The sequence below is a fragment of the Pan paniscus genome, chromosome 8 (assembly GCF_029289425.2).
Source record: "Pan paniscus chromosome 8, NHGRI_mPanPan1-v2.0_pri, whole genome shotgun sequence".
Lineage (NCBI taxonomy): Eukaryota > Metazoa > Chordata > Mammalia > Primates > Hominidae > Pan > Pan paniscus.
The window spans coordinates 8,618,977-8,640,952 of record NC_073257.2 but is presented as its reverse complement, the minus strand read 5'-3'; positions in this window follow the sequence as shown (position 1 = coordinate 8,640,952).

The window sequence follows — 21,976 nt, the reverse complement described above, 5'->3', positions numbered from 1 at the left end:
GTATTTCCATGTTTATATATATAGCGGTGTAGATATTTCCATGTATATACACATGGCTGTTTAGATATTTCCATGTTTCTACAGATGGCGGTGTAGATATTTCCATGTTTATACAGATAACTTTGTAAGTATTTCCATGTTTATACAGATGGCGGTGTAGATATTTCGATGTTTACAGAGATAGCAGTGGTGATATTTCCATGTTTATACAGATAGCGGTGTAGATATTTCCATGTTTATACTGATCGTGGTGTAGATATTTCCATGTTTATAGAGATGGCGGTGTAGATATTTCCATGTTCATAGAGATAGCGGTGTTGATTTTTCCATGTTTATAGAGATAGCGGTGTTGATATTTCCAGGTTTATACAGATATGGGTGTAGATATTTCCATGTTTATAGACATGGTGGTGTAGATATTTCCATATTTATACAGATCACGGTGTAGATATTTCCTTGTTTATACTAATAGCGGGGTAGTTATTTCCATGTTTATACAGATGGCGGTGTAGATATTTCCATATTTATACAGATGCCTGTGTAGATATTTCCATGTTTATACAGATGACTTTGTAGGTATTTGTATGTTTATACAGATGGCGGTGTAGTTATTTCCATGTTTATAGTGATAGCTGTGTAGATATTTCCATCTTTATACAGATAGTGGTTTAGATATTTCCATGTTTATACAGATCGCGGTGTAGATATTTCCATGTTTATACCGATAGCGGTGTAGATATTCCCATGTTTTTATAGATAGAGGTGTAGATATTTCCATGTTTACACAGATTGCGGTGTAGATATTTCCATCTTTCTACAGATGGCATTGTATATATTTCCAAGTTTATACAGATGGCGGTGTAGATATTTCCATGTTTATATAGATGGTGGTGTAGATATTACCATGTTTATACATGTGGCGGTGTAGATATTTCCATGTTTATACAGATTGTGGTGAAGATATTTCCATGTTTATACAGATCGCGGGGTAGATATTTCCATGTTTTTACAGATCGCGGTGTAGATATTTCCATGTTTATAGAGATAGCGGTGTAGATATTTCCATGTTTATACAGATAGCGGTGTAGATATTTCCATGGTTATATAGATGGGGTTGTACATATTTCCATGTTTATACTGATAGCGGTGTTGGTATTTCCACGTTTATACAGATAGCGATGTGGATATTTCCATGTTTACACAGCTCGCGGTGCAGATATTTATATCTTTATACAGATGGCATTGTAGATATTTCCTTATTCACACAGATGGCGGTGTAGATGTTTCCATGTTTATACAGATTGCAGAGTAGTTAGTTCCATGTTTATGGAGATGGCAGTGTAGATACTTTCATGTTTATAGAGATGGCGGTGTAGATATTTCCATGTTTATAGGGATAGCAGTGTAGATATTTACATGTTTATACAGATGGCTGTGTAGATATTTCCATGTGTATACAGATGGCATTGTAGATATTTCCATGTTTATACAGATGACTGTATACGTATTTCCATGTTTTTACAGATGGCAGTGCAGATATTTCCATGTTTATAGAGATAGCGGTGTAGATATTTCCATGTTTGCACAGATGGCGGTGTTGATATTTCCTTGTATACACAGATGGCCAAGTAGATATTTCCATGTTTATACAGATGGAGGCGTAGATAATTCCATGTTTACACAGATAGTGGTGTACATATTTCCGTGTTAATACACATGGCAGAGTAGATACTTCCATCTTTATGGAGATGGCAGTGTAGATATTTTCATGTTTATAGAGATGGCGGTGTAGATATTTCCATATTTATAGAGATAGCGGTGTACATATATCTATCTTTCTACAGATGACAGTGTAAATATTTCCATGTTTATACAGATGGCCGTGTAGATATTTCCCTATTTATACAGATGTCTGTCTAGATATTTCCATGTGTATACAGATGGTATTGTAGGTATTTCCATGTTTATACAGATGGTGGTGTAGAGATTTCCATGTTTATTCAGATGACTGTGTAGATATTTCCATGTTTTTACAGATGGCAGTGCAGATATTTCAATCTTTACAGAGATGGTGCTGTAGATATTTCCGTGTTTATACAGATAACGGTGGAGATATTTCCCTGTTTATACAGAGAGCTGTGGAGATATTTCCACGTTTATACACATAGCGGTGTACATATTTCCAAGTTTATAGAGACAGCGGTGTAGGTATTTCCATGTTTATACAGTTAGCGGTGCAGATATTTCCATGTTTACACAGTAGCCTATGCAGATATTTCCATATTTATACTGAGGGCTGTGTAGGTATTTCTATGTTTATACAGATGGCAGTGTAGATATTTAAATGTTCCTACACATGACTGTGTAGGTATTTCCATGTTTATACAGACGTCTTTGTAGATATTTCCATGTTTATAGAGATAGCGGTGCAGATATTTCCATGTTTATACTGATAGCGGTGTAGATATTTCCATGTTTATAGAGATAGCGGTGTATGTATTTCCATGTTTATACAGATAGCGGTGTAGATATTTCCATGTTTATACAGATCACGGTGCAGATATTTCCATGTTTATAGAGATGGCGGTGTAGATATTTCCATGTATATAGAGATAGCAGTGTAGATATTTACATGTTTATACAGATGGCTGTGTAGGTATTTCCATCTTCATACAGATGGCTTTGTAGATATTTCCATGTTTATACAGATGGCGGTGTAGATATTTCCATGTTTATACAGATGGCGGTGTAGATATTTCGATGTTTATAGAGATAGCAGTGGAGATATTTCCATGTTTATACAGATAGCGGTGTAGGTATTTCCATGTTTATCTAGATAGCGGTGTAGATATTTCCATGTATATACACATGGCTGTGTAGATATTTCCATGTTTATACAGATAACTTTGTAAGTATTTCCAAGTTTATACAGATGGCGGTGTAGATATTTCGATGTTTATAGAGATAGCAGTGGAGATATTTTCATGCTTATACAGATAGCGGTGTAGGTATTTCCATGTTTACATTGATCGCGGTGTAGATATTTCCATGTTTATAGAGATAGCTGTGTAGATATTTCCATGTTTATACAGATCGCGGTGTAGATATTTCCATGTTTATAAAGATCGCGGTGTAGCTATTTCCATGTTCATACAGATAGCAGTGTAGCTATTTCCATGCTTTTCCAGATATCGGTGTAGATATTTCCATGTTTACACAGATTGCGGTGTAGATATTTCCATCTTTCTACAGATGGCATTGTAGATATTTCCATGTTTATACAGATGGAGGTGTAGCTATTTCCATTTTTATATAGATGGTGGTGTAGATATTACCATGTTTATACAGATAGCGGTGTAGATATTTCCATGTTTATACAGATCGTGGTGAAGATATTTCCATGTTTATACAGATCGCAGTGTAGATATTTCCATGTTTATACAGATAGCGATGTAGATATTTCCATGTTTGTACAGACAGCGGTGTACATATTTCCATGTTTATAGAGATAGCGGTGTAGGTATTTCCATGTTTATAGACATAGCGGTGTAGATATTTCCATGTTTATATAGATGGCGTTGTAGATATTTCCATGTTTATACTGATAGCGGTGTTGGTATTTCCACGTTTATACACATAACGATGTAGATATTTCCATGTTTATACAGCTCGCGGTGCAGATATTTATATCTTTATACAGATGGCATTGTAGATATTTCCTTATTCACACAGGTGGCGGTGTAGATGTTTCCATGTTTATACAGATGACGGGGTAGTTAGTTCCATGTTTATGGAGATGGCAGTGTAGATATTTTCAAGTTTATGGAGATGGCAGTGTAGATATTTTCATGTTTATAGAGATGGCGGTGTAGATATTTCCATGTTTATAGAGATAGCAGTGTAGATAATTACATGTGTATACAGATGGCTGTGTTGATATTTCCATGTGTATACCGATGGCATTGTAGATATTTCCAAGTTTATACAGATGACTGCATAGGTATTTCCAAGTTTTTACAGATGGCAGTGCAGATATTTCCATGTTTATAGAGATAGCGGTGTAGATATTTCCATGTTTGTACAGATGGCGGTGCTGATATTTCCATCTATACACAGATGGCCGTGTAGATATTTCCATGTTTATACAGATGGCGGCGTAGATATTTCCATGGACATGCAGATGGCGGTGTAGATATTTCCGTGTTTATACAGATAGCGGTGTAGATATTTCCATGTTTACACAGATGGTGGTGTAGGTATTTCCGTGTTTATACACATGGTGGAGTAGATACTTCCATTGTTGTGGAGATGGCAGTGTAGATATTTTCATGTTTATTGAGATGGCGGTGTAGATATTTCCATATTTATAGAGATAGTGGTGTAGATATTTCCATCTTTCTACAGATGGCAGTGTAGATATTTCCATGTTTATACAGACGTCTGTGTAGATATTTCCATGTGTATACAGATGGTATTGTAGTTATTTCCATGTTTATACAGATGGTGGTGTAGATATTTCCATGTTTATTCAGATGACTGTGTAGATATTTCCATGTTTTTACAGATGGCAGTGTGGATATTTCAATGTTTATAGAGATGGCGCTGTAGATATTTCCATGTTTATACAGATAACGGTGGAGATATTTCCATGATTATACAGAGAGCAGTGGAGATATTTCCATGTTTATACACATAGCGGCGTACATATTTCCATGTTTATAGAGACAGCGGTGTAGGTATTTCCATGTTTATACAGATAGCGGTAGAGATATTTCCATGTTTATACAGATGCCTATGCAGATATCTCCATATTTATACAGAGGGCTGTGTAGATATTTCTATGTTTATACAGATGGCAGTGTAGATATTTAAATGTTCCTACACATGTCAGTGTAGGTATTTCCATGTTTACACAGATGTCTTTGTAGATATTTCCATGTCTATAGAGATAGCGGTGCAGATATTTCCATGTTTATACAGATAGCGGTGTATATATTTCCATATTTATACAGATCGTTGTGTAGATATTTCCATGTTTATATAGATACCGGTGTAGATATTTCCATGTTTATACAGACCGCAGTGTAGGTATTTCCATGTTTATAGAGATAGCAGTGTAGATATTTCCATGTTTGTACAGATGGCGGTGTTGATGTTTCCATCTATACACAGATTGCCGTGTAGGTATTTCCATGTGTATACAGATGGCATTGTAGATATTTCCATGTTTATACAGATGGTGGTGTAGATATTTCCATGTTTATACAGATGACTGTATAGGTATTTCCATGTTTATACAGATGGCGGTGTAGATATTTCCGTATTTATACGGATAACGGTGTAGAAATTTCCATGTTTATACAGATAGCGGTGTAAAAATTTCCATGTTTATACAGATCACGGTGTAGATATTTCCATGTTTATAGAGATAGCGGTGTAGAAATTTCCATGTTTATACAGATAGCGGAGTAGATATTTCCATGTTTATACAGACCGCGGTGTAGATATTTCCATGTTTATACAGATAGCGGTGCAGATATTTCCATGTTTGTACAGATGGCGGTGTTGATATTCCCATCTATACACAGATGACCGTGTAGATATTTCCATGTTTATACAGATGCCGGTGCAGATATTTCTATGGATATGTACATGGTGGTGTAGATATTTCCATGTATATACAGATAGCGCTGTACTTATTTCCATGTTTATATAGAGAGTGGTGTAGACATTTCCATGTATGTACACACGGCAGTGTAGATATTTCAATGTTTATACAGATGGCGTTGTGGATATTTCCATGTTTATACAGATAACATTGTAAGTATTTCCATGTTTATTCAGATGGCGGTGTAGATATTTCGATGTTTATAGAGATAGCAGTGGAGATATTTCCATGTTTATACAGATTGCGGTGTAGGTATTTCCATGTTTATATAGATAGCGGTGTAGATATTTCCATGTATATACACATGGCTGTGTAGGTATTTCCATGTTTATACAGATGGCGGTGTAGATATTTCCATGTTTATACAGATAACTTTGTAAGTATTTCCATGTTTATACAGATGGCGGTGTAGCTATTTCGATGTTTATAGAGATAGCATTGGAGATATTTCCATGCTTATACAGATAGCGGTGTAGGTATTTCCATGTTTACACTGATCGCGGTGTAGATATTTCCATGTTTATAGAGATAGCTGTGTAGATATTTCCATGTTTATACAGATCGCGGTGTAGATATTTCCATGTTTATAAAGATCGCGGTGTAGCTATTTCCATGTTCATACAGATAGCAGTGTAGATATTTCCATGTTTTTCCAGATATCGGTGTAGATATTTCCATGTTTACACAGATTGCGGTGTAGATATTTCCATCTTTCTACATATGGCATTGTAGATATTTCCATGTTTATACAGATGGCGGTGTAGCTATTTCCATGTTTATATAGACGGTGGTGTAGATATTACCATGTATATACAGATAGCGGTGTAGATATTTCCATGTTTATACAGATCGTGGTGAAGATATTTCCATGTTTATACAGATCGCAGTGTAGATATTTCCATGTTTATACAGATAGCGATGTAGATATTTCCATGTTTGTACAGACAGCGGTGTACATATTTCCATGTTTATAGAGATAGCGGTGTAGGTATTTCCATGTTTATAGACATAGCGGTGTAGATATTTCCATGTTTATATAGATGGCGTTGTAGATATTTCCATGTTTATGCTGATAGCGGTGTTGGTATTTCCACGTTTATACACATAACGATGTAGATATTTCCATGTTTATACAGCTCGCGGTGCAGATATTTATATCTTTATACAGATGGCATTGTAGATATTTCCTTATTCACACAGGTGGCGGTGTAGATGTTTCCATGTTTATACAGATGGCGGAGTAGTTAGTTCCATGTTTATGGAGATGGCAGTGTAGATATTTTCATGTTTATAGAGATGGCGGTGTAGATATTTCCATGTATATAGAGATAGCAGTGTAGATATTTACATGTTTATACAGATGGCTGTGTAGGTATTTCCATCTTCATACAGATGGCTTTGTAGATATTTCCATGTTTATACAGATGGCGGTGTAGATATTTCCATGTTTATACAGATGGCAGTGTAGATATTTCGATGTTTATAGAGATAGCAGTGGAGATATTTCCATGTTTATACAGATAGCGGTGTAGGTATTTCCATGTTTATATAGATAGCGGTGTAGATATTTCCATGTATATACACATGGCTGTGTAGGTATTTCCATGTTTATACAGATGGCGGTGTAGATATTTCCATGTTTATACAGATAACTTTGTAAGTATTTCCAAGTTTATACAGATGGCGGTGTAGATATTTCGATGTTTATAGAGATAGCAGTGGAGATATTTTCATGCTTATACAGATAGCGGTGTAGGTATTTCCATGTTTACACTGATCGCGGTGTAGATATTTCCATGTTTATAGAGATAGCTGTGTAGATATTTCCATGTTTATACAGATAGCGGTGTAGATATTTCCATGTTTATACAGATCACGGTGTAGCTATTTCCAAGTTTATAGAGATAGCGGTGTAGATATTTCCATGTTTATACAGATAGCGGTGTGGATATTTCCATGTTTATACAGACCGCGGTGTAGATATTTCCATGTTTATACAGATAGCGGTGCAGATATTTCCATGTTTGTACAGATGGCCGTGTTGTTATTTCCATCTGTACACAGATGACCGTGTAGATATTTCCATGTTTATACAGATGGCGGTGCATATATTTCCATGGATATGTAGATGGCGGTGTAGATATTTCCATGTTTATACAGATAGCGGTGTAGTTATTTCCATGTTTACATGGATAGCGGTGTAGATATTTCCATGTATATACACATGACTGTGTAGATATTTCCATGTTTATACAGATGGCGGTGTAGATATTTCCATGTTTATACAGAGAACTTTGTAAGTATTTCCATGTTTCTACAGATGGCGGTGTAGATATTTCGATGCTTATAGAGATAGCAGTGGGGATATTTCCATGTTTATACAGATAAGGGTGTAGATATTTCCATGTTTATAGAGATGGCGGTGTAGATATTTCAATGTTTATACAGATCACGGTGTACATATTTCCTTGTTTATACAAATAGCGGTGTAGTTATTTCCATGTTTATACAGATAGCGGTTTAGATGTTTCCATGTATATACTGATGGCTGTGTAGATATTTCCATGTTTATACAGATGGCTGTGTAGATATTTCCATGTTTATACAGATGACTTTGTAGGTATTTCCATGTTTATACAGATGGCAGTTTAGATATTTCCATGTTTATACAGAAAGCTGTGTAGATATTTCCATGTTTATACAGATAGCGGTGTAGATATTTCCAAGTTTATACAGATCACGGTGTAGATATTTCCATGTATATTCAGATCGTGGTGTAGATATTTCCATGTTTATAGAGATAGCGGTGTAGTTATTTCCATGTTTATAGAGATAGCGGTGTAGGTATTTTCATGTTTATAGACATAGCGGTGTAGATATTTCCATGTTTATATAGATGGCGATGTAGATATTTCCATGTTTATACCGATAGCGATGTTGGTATTTCCACGTTTATACAGATAGCTATGAAGATTTTCCATGTTTATTCAGCTCGCGGTGCAGATATTTATATCTTTATACAGATGGCATTGTAGATATTTCCTTATTCACACAGATGGCGGTGTAGATGTTTCCATGTTTATACAGATGGCGGAGTAGTTAGTTCCATGTTTATGGAGATGGCAGTGTAGATATTTTCAAGTTTATAGAGATGGCAGTGTAGATATTTCCATGTTTATAGAGATAGCAGTGTAGATATTTACATGTTTATACAGATGGCTGTGTAGATATTTCCATTTTTATAGAGATAGCAGTGTAGATATTTACATGTTTATACAGATGGCTGTGTAGATATTTCCATATGTATACAGATGGCATTGTAGATATTTCCATGTTTATACAGATGACTGTATACGTATTTCCATGTTTTTACAGATGGCAGTGCAGATATTTCCATGTTTATAGAGATAGCGATGTAGATATTTCCATGTTTGCACAGATGGCGGTGTTGATATTTCCATCTATACACAGATGGCCGTGTAGATATTTCCATGTTTATACAGATGGCTGCGTAGATATTTCCATGGACATGCAGATGGCGGTGTAGATATTTCCATGTTTATACAGATAGCGGTGTAGTTATTTCCATGTTTACTCAGATGGTGGTGTAGATATTGTCGTGTTTATACACATGACGGGGTAGAAAATTCCATCTTTATGGAGATGGCAGTGTAGTTATTTTCATGTTTATAGAGATGGCGGTGTAGATATTTCCATATTTATAGAGATAGCAGTGTACATATTTCCATCTTTCTACAGATGGCAATGTAGATATTTCCATGTTTATACAGATGGTCATGTAGATATTTCCATATTTATACAGATGTCTGTCTAGATATTTCCATGTGTATACAGATGGTATTGTAGGTATTTCCATGTTTATACTGATGGTGGTGTAGATATTTCCATGTTTATTCAGATGACTGTGTAGATATTTCCATGTTTTTAGAGATGGCAGTGTAGATATTTCAATGTTTATAGAGATGGCGCTGTAGATATTTCCATGTTTAAACAGATAAAGGTGGAGATATTTCCATGTTTATACAGACAGCAGTGGAGATAATTCCATGTTTATACACATAGCGGTGTACATATTTCCATGTTTATAGAGACAGTGGTGCAGGTGTTTCCATGTTTATACACATAGAGGTGCAGATATTTCCATGTTTACACAGATGCCTATGCAGATATTTCCATATTTATACAAAGGTCTGTGTAGATATTTCTATGTTTATACAGATGGCAGTGTAGATGTTTCCATGTTCCAACACATGACTGTGTAGGTATTTCCGTGTTTATACAGATGACTTTGTAGATATTTCCATGTCCATAGAGATAGCGGTGCAGATATTTCCATGTTTATACAGACAGCGGTGTATATATTTCCATGTTTATACAGATCGTGGTGTAGATATTTCCATGTTTATACAGATACCGGTCAAGATATTTCCATGTTTATACAGACCGCAGTGTAGATATTTCCATGTTTTTAGAGATAGCAGTGTAGATATTTCCATGTTTGTACAGATGGCGGTGTTGATGTTTCCATCTATACACAGATTGCCGTGTAGGTATTTCCATGTGTATACAGATGGCATTGTAGAAATTTCCATGTTTATACAGATAGCGGTGTAAATATTTCCATGCTTATACAGATAACGGTGTAGATATTTCCATGTTTATAGAGATAGCGGTGTAGATATTTCCATGTTTATACAGACCGCGGTGTAGATATTTCCATGTTTGTACAGATGGCCGTGTTGATATTTCCATCTGTACACAGATGACTGTGTAGATAATTCCATGTTTATACAGATGGCGGCGCAGATATTTCTATGGATATGTAGATGGCGGTGTAGATATTTGCATGTATATAGAGATAGCGGTGTAGTTATTTCCATGTTTATATAGAGAGCGGTGTAGATATTCCCATGTATGTACACATGGCTGTGTAGATATTTCCATTTTTATACAGATGGTGGTGTAGATATTTCCATGTTTATACAGATAACTTTGTAAGTATTTCCATGTTTATACAGATGGCAGTGTAGATATTTCGATGTTTATAGAGACAGCAGTGGAGATATTTCCATGTTTATACAAATAGCCGTGTAGGTATTTCCATGTTTATATATATAGCGGTGTAGATATTTCCATGTATATACACATGGCTGTTTAGATATTTCCATGTTTCTACAGATGGCGGTGTAGATATTTCCATGTTTATACAGATAACTTTGTAAGTATTTCCATGTTTATACAGATGGCGGTGTAGATATTTCGATGTTTACAGAGATAGCAGTGGTGATATTTCCATGTTTATACAGATAGCGGTGTAGATATTTCCATGTTTATACTGATCGTGGTGTAGATATTTCCATGTTTATAGAGATGGCGGTGTAGATATTTCCATGTTCATAGAGATAGCGGTGTTGATTTTTCCATGTTTATAGAGATAGCGGTGTTGATATTTCCAGGTTTATACAGATATGGGTGTAGATATTTCCATGTTTATAGACATGGTGGTGTAGATATTTCCATATTTATACAGATCACGGTGTAGATATTTCCTTGTTTATACTAATAGCGGGGTAGTTATTTCCATGTTTATACAGATGGCGGTGTAGATATTTCCATATTTATACAGATGCCTGTGTAGATATTTCCATGTTTATACAGATGACTTTGTAGGTATTTGTATGTTTATACAGATGGCGGTGTAGTTATTTCCATGTTTATAGTGATAGCTGTGTAGATATTTCCATCTTTATACAGATAGTGGTTTAGATATTTCCATGTTTATACAGATCGCGGTGTAGATATTTCCATGTTTATACCGATAGCGGTGTAGATATTCCCATGTTTTTATAGATAGAGGTGTAGATATTTCCATGTTTACACAGATTGCGGTGTAGATATTTCCATCTTTCTACAGATGGCATTGTATATATTTCCAAGTTTATACAGATGGCGGTGTAGATATTTCCATGTTTATATAGATGGTGGTGTAGATATTACCATGTTTATACATGTGGCGGTGTAGATATTTCCATGTTTATACAGATTGTGGTGAAGATATTTCCATGTTTATGCAGATCGCGGGGTAGATATTTCCATGTTTTTACAGATCGCGGTGTAGATATTTCCATGTTTATAGAGATAGCGGTGTAGATATTTCCATGTTTATACAGATAGCGGTGTAGATATTTCCATGGTTATATAGATGGGGTTGTACATATTTCCATGTTTATACTGATAGCGGTGTTGGTATTTCCACGTTTATACAGATAGCGATGTGGATATTTCCATGTTTACACAGCTCGCGGTGCAGATATTTATATCTTTATACAGATGGCATTGTAGATATTTCCTTATTCACACAGATGGCGGTGTAGATGTTTCCATGTTTATACAGATTGCAGAGTAGTTAGTTCCATGTTTATGGAGATGGCAGTGTAGATACTTTCATGTTTATAGAGATGGCGGTGTAGATATTTCCATGTTTATAGAGATAGCAGTGTAGATATTTACATGTTTATACAGATGGCTGTGTAGATATTTCCATGTGTATACAGATGGCATTGTAGATATTTCCATGTTTATACAGATGACTGTATACGTATTTCCATGTTTTTACAGATGGCAGTGCAGATATTTCCATGTTTATAGAGATAGCGGTGTAGATATTTCCATGTTTGCACAGATGGCGGTGTTGATATTTCCTTGTATACACAGATGGCCAAGTAGATATTTCCATGTTTATACAGATGGAGGCGTAGATAATTCCATGTTTACACAGATAGTGGTGTACATATTTCCGTGTTAATACACATGGCAGAGTAGATACTTCCATCTTTATGGAGATGGCAGTGTAGATATTTTCATGTTTATAGAGATGGCGGTGTAGATATTTCCATATTTATAGAGATAGCGGTGTACATATATCTATCTTTCTACAGATGACAGTGTAAATATTTCCATGTTTATACAGATGGCCGTGTAGATATTTCCCTATTTATACAGATGTCTGTCTAGATATTTCCATGTGTATACAGATGGTATTGTAGGTATTTCCATGTTTATACAGATGGTGGTGTAGAGATTTCCATGTTTATTCAGATGACTGTGTAGATATTTCCATGTTTTTACAGATGGCAGTGCAGATATTTCAATCTTTACAGAGATAGTGCTGTAGATATTTCCGTGTTTATACAGATAACGGTGGAGATATTTCCCTGTTTATACAGAGAGCTGTGGAGATATTTCCACGTTTATACACATAGCGGTGTACATATTTCCAAGTTTATAGAGACAGCGGTGTAGGTATTTCCATGTTTATACAGTTAGCGGTGCAGATATTTCCATGTTTACACAGTAGCCTATGCAGATATTTCCATATTTATACTGAGGGCTGTGTAGGTATTTCTATGTTTATACAGATGGCAGTGTAGATATTTAAATGTTCCTACACATGACTGTGTAGGTATTTCCATGTTTATACAGACGTCTTTGTAGATATTTCCATGTTTATAGAGATAGCGGTGCAGATATTTCCATGTTTATACTGATAGCGGTGTAGATATTTCCATGTTTATAGAGATAGCGGTGTATGTATTTCCATGTTTATACAGATAGCGGTGTAGATATTTCCATGTTTATACAGATCACGGTGCAGATATTTCCATGTTTATAGAGATGGCGGTGTAGATATTTCCATGTATATAGAGATAGCAGTGTAGATATTTACATGTTTATACAGATGGCTGTGTAGGTATTTCCATCTTCATACAGATGGCTTTGTAGATATTTCCATGTTTATACAGATGGCGGTGTAGATATTTCCATGTTTATACAGATGGCGGTGTAGATATTTCGATGTTTATAGAGATAGCAGTGGAGATATTTCCATGTTTATACAGATAGCGGTGTAGGTATTTCCATGTTTATCTAGATAGCGGTGTAGATATTTCCATGTATATACACATGGCTGTGTAGATATTTCCATGTTTATACAGATAACTTTGTAAGTATTTCCAAGTTTATACAGATGGCGGTGTAGATATTTCGATGTTTATAGAGATAGCAGTGGAGATATTTTCATGCTTATACAGATAGCGGTGTAGGTATTTCCATGTTTACATTGATCGCGGTGTAGATATTTCCATGTTTATAGAGATAGCTGTGTAGATATTTCCATGTTTATACAGATCGCGGTGTAGATATTTCCATGTTTATAAAGATCGCGGTGTAGCTATTTCCATGTTCATACAGATAGCAGTGTAGCTATTTCCATGCTTTTCCAGATATCGGTGTAGATATTTCCATGTTTACACAGATTGCGGTGTAGATATTTCCATCTTTCTACAGATGGCATTGTAGATATTTCCATGTTTATACAGATGGAGGTGTAGCTATTTCCATTTTTATATAGATGGTGGTGTAGATATTACCATGTTTATACAGATAGCGGTGTAGATATTTCCATGTTTATACAGATCGTGGTGAAGATATTTCCATGTTTATACAGATCGCAGTGTAGATATTTCCATGTTTATACAGATAGCGATGTAGATATTTCCATGTTTGTACAGACAGCGGTGTACATATTTCCATGTTTATAGAGATAGCGGTGTAGGTATTTCCATGTTTATAGACATAGCGGTGTAGATATTTCCATGTTTATATAGATGGCGTTGTAGATATTTCCATGTTTATACTGATAGCGGTGTTGGTATTTCCACGTTTATACACATAACGATGTAGATATTTCCATGTTTATACAGCTCGCGGTGCAGATATTTATATCTTTATACAGATGGCATTGTAGATATTTCCTTATTCACACAGGTGGCGGTGTAGATGTTTCCATGTTTATACAGATGACGGGGTAGTTAGTTCCATGTTTATGGAGATGGCAGTGTAGATATTTTCAAGTTTATGGAGATGGCAGTGTAGATATTTTCATGTTTATAGAGATGGCGGTGTAGATATTTCCATGTTTATAGAGATAGCAGTGTAGATAATTACATGTGTATACAGATGGCTGTGTTGATATTTCCATGTGTATACCGATGGCATTGTAGATATTTCCAAGTTTATACAGATGACTGCATAGGTATTTCCAAGTTTTTACAGATGGCAGTGCAGATATTTCCATGTTTATAGAGATAGCGGTGTAGATATTTCCATGTTTGTACAGATGGCGGTGCTGATATTTCCATCTATACACAGATGGCCGTGTAGATATTTCCATGTTTATACAGATGGCGGCGTAGATATTTCCATGGACATGCAGATGGCGGTGTAGATATTTCCGTGTTTATACAGATAGCGGTGTAGATATTTCCATGTTTACACAGATGGTGGTGTAGGTATTTCCGTGTTTATACACATGGTGGAGTAGATACTTCCATTGTTGTGGAGATGGCAGTGTAGATATTTTCATGTTTATTGAGATGGCGGTGTAGATATTTCCATATTTATAGAGATAGTGGTGTAGATATTTCCATCTTTCTACAGATGGCAGTGTAGATATTTCCATGTTTATACAGACGTCTGTGTAGATATTTCCATGTGTATACAGATGGTATTGTAGTTATTTCCATGTTTATACAGATGGTGGTGTAGATATTTCCATGTTTATTCAGATGACTGTGTAGATATTTCCATGTTTTTACAGATGGCAGTGTGGATATTTCAATGTTTATAGAGATGGCGCTGTAGATATTTCCATGTTTATACAGATAACGGTGGAGATATTTCCATGTTTATACAGAGAGCAGTGGAGATATTTCCATGTTTATACACATAGCGGCGTACATATTTCCATGTTTATAGAGACAGCGGTGTAGGTATTTCCATGTTTATACAGATAGCGGTAGAGATATTTCCATGTTTATACAGATGCCTATGCAGATATCTCCATATTTATACAGAGGGCTGTGTAGATATTTCTATGTTTATACAGATGGCAGTGTAGATATTTAAATGTTCCTACACATGTCAGTGTAGGTATTTCCATGTTTACACAGATGTCTTTGTAGATATTTCCATGTCTATAGAGATAGCGGTGCAGATATTTCCATGTTTATACAGATAGCGGTGTATATATTTCCATATTTATACAGATCGTTGTGTAGATATTTCCATGTTTATATAGATACCGGTGTAGATATTTCCATGTTTATACAGACCGCAGTGTAGGTATTTCCATGTTTATAGAGATAGCAGTGTAGATATTTCCATGTTTGTACAGATGGCGGTGTTGATGTTTCCATCTATACACAGATTGCCGTGTAGGTATTTCCATGTGTATACAGATGGCATTGTAGATATTTCCATGTTTATACAGATGGTGGTGTAGATATTTCCATGTTTATACAGATGACTGTATAGGTATTTCCATGTTTATACAGATGGCGGTGTAGATATTTCCGTATTTATACGGATAACGGTGTAGAAATTTCCATGTTTATACAGATAGCGGTGTAAAAATTTCCATGTTTATACAGATCACGGTGTAGATATTTCCATGTTTATAGAGATAGCGGTGTAGAAATTTCCATGTTTATACAGATAGCGGAGTAGATATTTCCATGTTTATACAGACCGCGGTGTAGATATTTCCATGTTTATACAGATAGCGGTGCAGATATTTCCATGTTTGTACAGATGGCGGTGTTGATATTCCCATCTATACACAGATGACCGTGTAGATATTTCCATGTTTATACAGATGCCGGTGCAGATATTTCTATGGATATGTACATGGTGGTGTAGATATTTCCATGTATATACAGATAGCGCTGTACTTATTTCCATGTTTATATAGAGAGTGGTGTAGACATTTCCATGTATGTACACATGGCAGTGTAGATATTTCAATGTTTATACAGATGGCGTTGTGGATATTTCCATGTTTATACAGATAACTTTGTAAGTATTTCCATGTTTATACAGATGGCGGTGTAGATATTTCGATGTTTATAGAGATAGCAGTGGAGATATTTCCATGTTTATACAGATAGCGGTGTAGGTATTTCCATGTTTATATAGATAGCGGTGTAGATATTTCCATGTATATACACATGGCTGTGTAGGTATTTCCATGTTTATACAGATGGCGGTGTAGATATTTCCATGTTTATACAGATAACTTTGTAAGTATTTCCATGTTTATACAGATGGCGGTGTAGATATTTCGATGTTTATAGAGATAGCAGTGGAGATATTTCCATGCTTATACAGATAGCGGTGTAGGTATTTCCATGTTTACACTGATCGCGGTGTAGATATTTCCATGTTTATAGAGATAGCTCTGTAGATATTTCCATGTTTATACAGATCGCGGTGTAGATATTTCCATGTTTATAAAGATCGCGGTGTAGCTATTTCCATGTTCATACAGATAGCAGTGTAGATATTTCCATGTTTTTCCAGATATCGGTGTAGATATTTCCATGTTTACACAGATTGCGGTGTAGATATTTCCATCTTTCTACAGATGGCATTGTAGATATTTCCATGTTTATACAGATGGCGGTGTAGCTATTTCCATGTTTATATAGACGGTGGTGTAGATATTACCATGTATATACAGATAGCGGTGTAGATATTTCCATGTTTATACAGATCGTGGTGAAGATATTTCCATGTTTATACAGATCGCAGTGTAGATATTTCCATGTTTATACAGATAGCGATGTAGATATTTCCATGTTTATAGAGATAGCAGTGTAGATATTTCCATGTTTGTACAGACCGCGGTGTAGATATTTCCATGTTTATACAGATAGCGGTGCAGATATTTCCATGTTCGTACAGATGGCGGTGTTGATATTCCCATCTATACACAGATGACCGTGTAGATATTTCCATGTTTATACAGATGCCGGTGCAGATATTTCTATGGATATGTACATGGTTGTGTAGATATTTCCATGTATATACAGATAGCGCTGTACTTATTTCCATGTTTATATAGAGAGTGGTGTAGACATTTCCATGTATGTACACATGGCAGTGTAGATATTTCAATGTTTATACAGATGGCGTTGTGGATATTTCCATGTTTATACAGATAACTTTGTAAGTATTTCCATGTTTATACAGATGGCGGTGTAGATATTTCGATGTTTATAGAGATAGCAGTGGAGATATTTCCATGTTTATACAGATAGCGGTGTAGGTATTTCCATGTTTATATAGATAGCGGTGTAGATATTTCCATGTATATACACATGGCTGTGTAGGTATTTCCATGTTTATACAGATGGCGGTGTAGATATTTCCATGTTTATACAGATAACTTTGTAAGTATCTCCATGTTTATACAGATGGCGGTGTAGATATTTCGATGTTTATAGAGATAGCAGTGGAGATATTTCCATGCTTATACAGATAGCGGTGTAGGTATTTCCATGTTTACACTGATCGCGGTGTAGATATTTCCATGTTTATAGAGATAGCTCTGTAGATATTTCCATGTTTATACAGATCGCGGTGTAGATATTTCCATGTTTATAAAGATCGCGGTGTAGCTATTTCCATGTTCATACAGATAGCAGTGTAGATATTTCCATGTTTTTCCAGATATCGGTGTAGATATTTCCATGTTTACACAGATTGCGGTGTAGATATTTCCATCTTTCTACAGATGGCATTGTAGATATTTCCATGTTTATACAGATGGCGGTGTAGCTATTTCCATGTTTATATAGACGGTGGTGTAGATATTACCATGTATATACAGATAGCGGTGTAGATATTTCCATGTTTATACAGATCGTGGTGAAGATATTTCCATGTTTATACAGATCGCAGTGTAGATATTTCCATGTTTATACAGATAGCGATGTAGATATTTCCATGTTTATAGAGATAGCAGTGTAGATATTTCCATGTTTGTACAGATGGCGATGTTGATGTTTCCATCTTTACACAGATTGCCGTGTAGGTATTTCCATGTGTATACAGATGGCATTGTAGATATTTACATGTTTATACAGATGGTGGTGTAGATATTTCCATGTTTACACAGATGACTGTATAGGTATTTCCATGTTTATACGGATGGCGGTGTAGATATTTCCAAGTTTATAGAGATAGCGATGTAGATATTTCCATATTTATACAGATAACGGTGTAAAAGTTTCCAGGTTTATACAGATAGCTGTGTAAATATTTTCATGTTTACACAGATCACGGTGTAGATATTTCCATGTTTATAGAGATAGCGGTGTAGATATTTCCAAGTTTATGCAGATAGCAGTGTAGATATTTCGAAGCTTACAGAGACCGCGATGTAGATATTTCCATGTTTATACAGATAGCGGTGCAGATATTTCCATGTTTGTACAGATGGCGGTGTTGATATTTCCATCTATATAGAGACGACAGTGTAGATATTTCCATGTTTATACAGATCGCGGTGTAGATATTTCCATGTTTATACAGATAGCGGTGTAGGTATTTCCATGTTTTTACAGATATCGGTGTAGTTATTTCCATGTATACACAGATTGTGGTGTAGATATTTCCATCTTTCTACAGATGGCATTGTAGATATTTCCATGTTTATATAGATGGCCGTGTAGATATTTCCATGTTTATATAGATGGTGGTGTAGATATTACCATGTTTATACAGATAGCGGTGTAGATATTTCCATGTATATACAGATCGTGGTGTAGATATTTCCATGTTTATACAGATCGCGGTGTATATATTTCCATGTTTGTGCAGATCGCGGTGTAGATATTTCCATGTTTATACAGATAGCGATGTAGATATTTCCATGTTTATACAGATAGCGGTGTAGATACTTCCATGATTATACAGATAGTGGTGTAGATATTTCCATGTTTATAGAGATAGCGGTATAGGTATTTCCATGTTTGTAGACATAGCGGTGTAGATATTTCCATGTCTATATAGACGGTGTAGTAGATATTTCCATGTTTATACCGATAGCGGTGTTGGTATTGCCACGTTTATACAGATAGCTATGTAGATATTTCCATGTTTATGCAGCTTGCGGTGCAGATATTTATATCTTTATAAAGATGGCATTGTAGATACTTCCTTGTTCACACAGATGGCGGATGTAGTTGTTCCCATGTTTATACAGATGGCGGAGTAGTTAGTTCCATGTTTATGGAGATGGCAGTGTAGATTTTTTCATTTTTATAGAGACGGCGGTGTAGATATTTCCATGTTTATAGAGATAGCAGTGTAGATATTTATATGTTTATACAGATGGCTGTGTAGATATTTCCATGTGCATACACATGGCATTGTAGATATTTCCATGCGTATACAGATGACTGTATAGGTATTTCCATGTTTTTACAGATGGCAGTGCAGATGTTTCCATGTCTATAGAGATAGCGGTGTAGATATTTCCATGTTTGTACAGATGGCGGTGTTGATATTTCCATCCATACACAGATAGCCGTGTAGATATTTCCTTGATTATACAGATGGCGGCGTAGATATTTCCATGGATATGCAGATGGCGGTGTAGATATTTCCATGTTTATACAGATAGCGGTGTAGATATTTCCATGTTTACACAGATGGTGGTGTAGATATTTCCGTGTTTATACACATGGCGGAGTAGATACTTCCATCTCTATGGAGATGGCAGTATAGATATTTTCATGTTTATAGAGATGGTGGTGTAGTTATTTCCATATTTATAGAAATAGCGGTGTGGATATTTCCATCTTTCAACAGATGGCAGTGTAGATATTTCCATGTTTAGACAGATGGCCGTGTAGATATTTCCATATTTATACAGATGTCTGTGTAGATATTTCCATGTGTATACAGATGGTATTGTAGGTACTTCCATGTTTATACATATGGTGGTGTAGATATTTCCATGTTTATTTAGATGACTGTGTAGATATTTCCATGTTTTTACAGATGGCGGTGTAGATATTTCAATGTTTATAGAGATGGCGCTGTAGATATTTCCATGTTTAAACAGATACCGGTGTAGATATTTCCATGTTTATACAGACCGCAGTGTAGATATTTTCATGTTTATACAGATAGCAGTGTAGATATTTCCATGTTTTTACAGATGGCGATGTTGATATTTCCATCTATACACAGATTGCCGTGTAGGTATTTCCATGTGTATACAGATGGCATTGTAGATATTTACATATTTATACAGATGGTGGTGTAGATATTTCCATGTGTACACAGATGACTGTATAGGTATTTCCATGTTTATACGGATGGCGGTGTAGATATTTCCAAGTTTATAGAGATAGCGGTGTAGATATTTCCATATTTATACAGATTACGGTGTAGAAGTTTCCATGTTTATACAGATAGCAGTGTAAATATTTTCATGTTTACACAGATCATGGTGTAGATATTTCCATGTTTATAGAGATATCGGTGTAGATATTTCCAAGTTTATACAGATAGCATTGTAGATATTTCCAAGCTTATGGAGACCGCGATGTAGATATTTCCATGTTTATACAGATAGTGGTGCAGATATTTCCATGTTTGTACAGATGGCGGTGTTGATATTTCCATCTATATACAGATGACAGTGTAGATATTTCCATGTTTATACAGATGGTGGCACAGATATTTCCATGGATATGTAGATGGTGGTGTAGATATTTCCATGTTTATACAGATAGCGGTGTAGTTATTTCCATGTTTATATAGATAGCTATGTAAATATTTCCATGTATGTACACATGGCTGTGTAGATATTTCCATGTTTATACAGATGGCGGTGTAGATATTTCCATCTTTATACAGATAACTTTGTAAGTATTTCCATGTTTATACAGATGGCGGTGTAGATATGTCGATGTTTATAGAGATAGCAGTGGAGATATTTCCATGATTATACAGATAGCGGTGTAGACATTTCCATGTTTATACTGATCGTGGTGTAGATATTTCCATTTTTATAGAGATGGCGGTGTAGATATTTCCATGTTCATAGAGATAGCGGTGTTGATTTTTCCATGTTTATAGAGATAGCGGTGTGGATATTTCCATGTTTATACAGATAAGGGTGTAGATATTTCCATGTTTATAGAGATGGCAGTGTAGATATTTCCATGTTTATACAGATCACGGTGTAGGTATTTCCTTGTTTATACAAATAGCGGTGTAGTTATTTACATGTTTATACATATAGCGGTGTAGATATTTCCACGTATATACAGATGGCTGTGTAGATATTTCCATGTTTATACAGATGGCGGCGTAGATATTTCCATGGACATGCAGATGGCGGTGTAGAAATTTCCATGTTTATACAGATAG